Here is a 6,465-nt window from a genome sequence, read left to right on the forward strand (position 1 = left end):
TCACTGTGTTTTACAAACCTCCCTCAATATTTATCTTACTGCAGTACAGCTTGTTATAGACATCAATACCACAAAATGGACTTTGAGTTCCTTAATGGAAGAAACCCAGCTTTATTTACCCATTCTTTATCATCACCCAAATCAAAGCCATTGTCGCGGAGTTGATTCGGACTCACAGCAACCCTATAGGACAGAGTAGAACTGCCACATAGGGTTTCAAGGCTGTAATCCTTACAGAAGTAGAATGCCACATCTTTCTCCTGCGGAGTGGCTGGTAGGTTCAAACCAGGACCTTTCAGTTAGTAGCAGAGCACGTAGCCACTGCACCAGCAGGGCTCTCATTAACAACAACAACAACACAAACAGTTTCCATCGCTTAGATTCTGACTAATAGCAACCCTGTAGGAAAGAGTAAAACTGCCCCATAGGCTTTCCAGTGCTGTAAATCTTTACAGAATCAGACTGCCTCATCTTTATCCATAGATTGACTAGTGGGTTCAAACTACAGACTTTTCCGTTAGCAGTCAAGGGCTTAATGACCCCACCAGGTCCTCATAAATAGTCTTGCAACTTAGTTGTGCGACATTGGCCAAGCCCATGTATTTCACTGTGCCTCAGTCATACTATCTGTAAATGAGGAATAATAAAATAATATGCCACAAGAACAAAGGAAAGGACAAGAGAAAAGAAAACAAGAATGACAGGAAAGTGCTCCCTTCGGTAGCACATATACTAAAATTGGAAAGATACACAGAAGATTATCATGGCCCCTGTGCAAAGATGACACACAAAGTCTTGAAGTGTTCCGTATCTTTTAAAAGCTAACCAATAGTTTAGCTTAACTAGAAAAAAAGGTCTACCTTGAGCATTATGCTCTTTTAAGAATTATTTATATGGGATCAAATTGACAATAGTTACTAGAAAGATGAAATAGGAATCTTAGGGAGCAGTGAGTTTATGTTAACGAGGGAGGAACAACTCAGTAAAGGAGAGTGAGAATGGTTGGACAACTAGAAAAATGAAATCAATGTCACTAAATTGTTCATGTACAAACTGTTTAATTGGTGTATTTTTTGCTATGTATATTCTCAACAACAACAAAATTTCCAAAACAAAAATGGAGCGGGAAATATCAGCAGGTACCTGAGTGTGGAAAATTTGGAAAACTATCCTCTTGATTTTACTATATAATGAAATATTGACACATTTCCATGGATTATAAAGCAAATTTCTGTCTCTGGCAATTCCATATGTAAAAATTTGGGGGTGGGAGTGGGGATGGAGAATTGACAAATTAATTTTTAACCAGTGACAACTGCGATGTCTGCATATTGAATACATTTTGACCAGTAGTCTCCAAAATAAGGTGATCCTTTGGGGTGAAGAAGAAAATTTTAGAACTTCTCTTCACATTTACGTTTATAGTTATAGTTATTAAATTTAAAATATAAACTAGTAAGTAAGCTTTACCTACATTTACAACTTGCATTTTTAAATATGAGTTTATATTAAATGAATATTAATTTTAGATTACAATGAAAACATACTTTTTAAGATGATAAGCATCTCAAGTGTAGAGATTTCAAAATAATTTTATTTCATTATAATACAAACAAAGCTATTGCTAATAAATTACGAGATGATTCTTGGGCTTTATTCTTTTTGGCCTGTGATAAACAAATAATATACCATGATAGTAAACATTCAGATGTAACAAAATGAAAGAAAAAAGATAGAAATAAAATGAATTCTTAAGACTCAAACTGGGTGTTCATATCATCATCAGTGATACATTATCCAGGAGAACATAGGACTCTACATCAGCTTAGGGGACAAGGACTGGCTTAAATTGTGAATCAAGGTATAGTGTGGAAAATAAAATAAGATATCTTGAAACAATACTTTCTTTGCTACCTATGAACTATAGCAAACTAGGGAAACTGTCATCACCAATATGCTCTAGAGATAACCTTTAATTATTTCTCAAGATCACATGAACTTTGAAAATGTCAAGGAACAGATACTATAGCCTTTTCAGAACAGAATTCGGGTGCCTGTAGTCATCCTAGAAAGAGTTTTTAAGTAACCATTGCTGTTTTCAAACAAATGCTGTTAGAATATAAAATTGAATTTTTCTTTTGGATGGCTGTGCAATTGAAATACTTTCCTAGCCAAAGCATTAAACTTTCTATCAGTCCTGTGAAATGTAAGAAGGTATAATATTGTATGTAATGTAACTAGGAATTCTAATTATCTTGAGAAAGAAATGATATAGTGGGAAATGATTTAAATAATTCTCAGTTATAACTTGGTTGATTCAGGAAAAAGAAAAGATCCTATTTTTTTCTGAATAAATCTTAAAAAACAAGAAAACAAAACAAATATATGGCTACTTCCATATTTCCATAAAGACATACTATATCCTATCTCCTTTTTTAAATATTTGTAACAAAACACAAATAAAACATATAATGAATCTTTAATAATATTTTGTTTCCCTTGATTATCTTACAGCCTAATTAAATGGAAGCTGTGATAATGATGATGATGATGATGATGGTGATGATGGTGATGATTACTGAAAATTGCTTTGGCCTTTGACTAATGAAAAAACAGTGTACTATCACTGCATCTACTCTGCCTTAGCAGAATAGAGAGAGTTTTAAGCAATAGTTGCCACATAAAAGTAAATTTTCTGAGTTTTTGTGTTGTCAAACTATTTACAACAATAATATAATCATTAGGATCTACCATACATATGTAGTTTTAAAGATACCATTTTAAATGAAAAAATTTCTATAACATGTATAACTGCATAATGATAATATAAATAACACGCGATACACTGACAATGGGTTTGGGCTAATAAATTCAAAAGAATAAAATGCTACATGATTCTATAATGAGGTTCATCATTCCTGGTATCTTCACAGGACTACGGAAGCTCACCTAACAAGACAAGAGTCTAGTAACTACATCAAGTTGAGGACCCTGGCATTTTCAGGGTGACAAGTCTTCTCCATTTGTTTTTACTTAAGTATTTATTTACTAAACACATTTTGCTAAGAGTTAGAAATACAAAAAAAGATCTTTCAAATGCAGATAATGTTATAGTGTGAGATAAAGCATTGAGTAATACAGTGACAAAGTCACTGCTAATAGAAATAACAGACACTGCTGTTCAGGAGAGAAGTCTACTATAACCTTAGTCAAACTTTCTGGTAAGGATCTTTCAGGTCAGTGATTTCAATGTCACTTTTTAAGTGACAAATTTGTTCCCAAATTACCTGATTGCACATGAGTTAGGAAGAGGGTCTGGTCTGCTGAGAGGCTATCTCAGAAAGGGCACTGCTGGTCACATTTCCCTCATCAACAATTAAGGCAGATGGAGGTGGACATTGGCCTGATTTCTAAAGGAAATCACTCTCCAAGCTGTATCAGGACTCACACTTTGGAGATTCTGCTTGGGGCGAAAAACTTTGCAAAAGAGCATCTCTGTTAACTCTATTTTCCAGAGATCCTTTGTTACACACAGAAGAATAGCTGAAACTGCAGAGCATGGACTAGCAGATCATATTTGTGGAAAGGAAAGGTGTTTTCATGAAATAATTTACATGATCAAAATGAATTGAACATTTTTTGAAGAAATGTGATGTAGCAATTTCCCAACATTAGAATTAATACACTACATATATATTTAAAATCCCCAATGTTCCTTCACAGATCAAATTTCCCTACATCAAGAGATAACCACTGCTCTCATTCTCATAAATGTTTTTTTAATTACATGCAAACATATCCTTAATAGATGTATTTTAACATATTTCTCATTAATATACAGTATTTGCATCTTTATTATTAATCTACAGGGCATCTTTCTTTTTTAAATTACTTTCTTCACTCCAAATATGTTATATTTATTTATGTTGATGTGTACAGCTATAAATTTTTCATGTTTATCTCAGTCTACAATTCCACTTGTGAACACTCCTACTGGTATGATTTTTTTTAACTAATTTTTCACTCTGGTAACATTCTGTTACAAGTCTGAATATGCCTATGTAAGAGAATTTGGAATTTATACCTAATTACACAGTCTATTAGTGGATTGTAGAATTTGTAAATCTTCACCTTTACTGAATATTGCAGGAATATATCCTCTAAGAGCCTCAGCGAGAGCTCTGCGGGAGAACCTTAGATGTGGGGGGTATTCTATCATATACAGAGGACGTATATGAAGGTTTTATTTTTGGAAGCAGACATGTATATCTAAAACTAAAATTGAGATAAATAAACTTTCTACAAAATGCTGCCTTAAATGCATTTCTCTTTCATGATAAACATTCAGCAAAATCCATAAAACATAACTTCTGAGTAAAAACAAGCAACATGCATTTTTTCACCAGTCTAGTTGCTGCTTCACTAATATTGCTAATCTCATCAAAACAAAACATACTAGGAGCGAGTACATTTGCATCCATTAGCTTCATTTTATATATCTTTGAATGTTAAATTACCTAAAATTTCAGAAGAATTTTTAATCAGCTCCGCAGAGCAATGTTAAACTCTTTAGATCGCTGGTGGCTAAGGAAGTATTTTTCAATATGAATTTTCAGTATTTTCTGCACATTTTTGCTTGCATTTACATTGGAAAATATTGCCTCTGCCCTAACCCCATTGGACATAATTAATTAAATGCATTCAGTTTTGGAAAATTGTCTTTTAAAGAGATTGAGATTACACTTTCAGACATTTAACTTGCAAATTTCTTCCACTTCAGAAATGGTATTAAAATTATATGGAAAATATAGCATTAATTACTTCTCTTCTGTGTATGTCATAACAAATATTAGCATTGTATGCCTTCAGCATAAACAGAGTTGACAAATTATCACAGCTCATGAAAGCAGACTTAAAGAAATTTCTTGAAATTTAGGTCTGTTCCTTGAAATGGTTTTCCTTCTTGATTTATTAAAAAGCACAGGTAGAAGTAGACTGTTAAGAGAGATAAGTAACAAAAATAATACTGAATCTTAGTTATCAATTTTTTTCTTTACCACTTGTTTCCAAGACTATTACTAGTTTAATTGTCTTGATGCTTTTGCCATTTAGTCAAATATTGTAGGTCAATTTTGTACAAACAAACCAAAGAGTTACAAATACAATGATACCTGGCTTTTATTTATATCACTACATCTATAGTAATATTTGTACAGAAAGAAACAATCAGATTTGCCTAAATTCTACTCAGACTCTCCTGAGAAATTCAAACATCTTAACTTCTTAAAAAAAGTTATTTTACCATGTATTTATATATAATTTATTTTCATTTCAGCTTTAGAGAATACGTTTTAGGTGCCTAAAATACTGCTGGGGAAGTTTCAAAAGGAATACTTCAGTATTCATGAACATATACCCTATAATAGGCAGAAAATTTTTGTCGTTGTGCTGTTGTTTGCAGTCACTTTGATTCTGACTCATACTAGGCCAAAATATGTTCACGTCGTTATCCCTGAAACCTGTGAATATGTTAGGGTACATGGCAAAAGTAATAAATTAAGGTTGCTAGTCAACATACCTTAAAATGGTGAGATTAACCTGGATTATTTGGGTGGGCCCTCAAAATTTTCTCAAACCAAAGCAGTAACCATTGAATTGATTCCAACTTATGGTGACCTCACATGTTGCAAAGTAGAACTATGCTTCATAGAATTTTCATAGCTGTGACTTTTCAGAAGCAAATTGCAAGACCTTTCTTCCCAAGCACCACAGGGTGGGTTTGAACAGCCAATCTTTCGAGTAGTAGTTGAGCACTTAACCATTTGAGTCAGTGTTCCTTAAAAGTCGAAGAAAAAGAAAGATTCCAGAAAGTTAACCAAGAAAGCCAAAGTCTCAGTGAACAAATCTGGGGAGAAGGCCAAAAGGAAGGAGAGATTCAAATCTAAATTTCAAAGCAAACTCAATAAGCTAGTCTTGTTTGACAAAGCCACATATGGCAAATTCTGTCAGGAAGTTCCCAACTATAAGCTTATAAGCTTATAACCCCAGCTGTTGTCTGACAGACTGAAATTTTTGTGGTTTCCTGGCCAGGGAAGCCCTTCAGGAGCTACTTAGTAAAGGATTTATCCAACTGGTTTCAAAACACTGAGCGCAAGTAATTTACACGAGAAACACCAAGGGTAGAGATGCCCCAGCTGCTGGTGAAGCTGCAAGAAGAGATTCAACCAACTTACATTTCGAAAAAAATAAAACTTTATTAAATTTAAAAGAAAACAATCTAAGAGGGAGGCAAAAAAGGAAAAGTCAGACAGATGGTAGCATGAGAAGGATTTGGCCCAACTTTGCTGGCTTTAAAAATGCAGGAATGGGGACATAAGCCAAGGAATCTGAGTGGCCTCTAGAAGCTGAAAAAGACAAGGAAATGGGTTGTCCCCCACAACTCCAAGAAAGAATAAAGACCTGTCA

The 6,465-nt window shown here is 33.8% G+C and overlaps 1 non-coding gene across 1 annotated transcript; it reads left to right on the forward strand.

Annotated features, from left to right (window-relative positions):
• Window positions 1-708: 708 nt before the first annotated feature.
• On the forward strand, window positions 709-815 carry LOC111820342 (U6 spliceosomal RNA). Its single transcript, XR_002823898.1, has one exon. It is a non-coding gene; the product is annotated as a U6 spliceosomal RNA (small nuclear RNA).
• The last annotated feature ends 5,650 nt before the right edge of the window (window positions 816-6,465 follow it).

Source organism: Trichechus manatus, unplaced genomic scaffold (assembly GCF_000243295.1).
Source record: "Trichechus manatus latirostris isolate Lorelei unplaced genomic scaffold, TriManLat1.0 scaffold00034, whole genome shotgun sequence".
In the NCBI taxonomy this organism is placed as follows: Eukaryota; Metazoa; Chordata; class Mammalia; order Sirenia; family Trichechidae; genus Trichechus; species Trichechus manatus.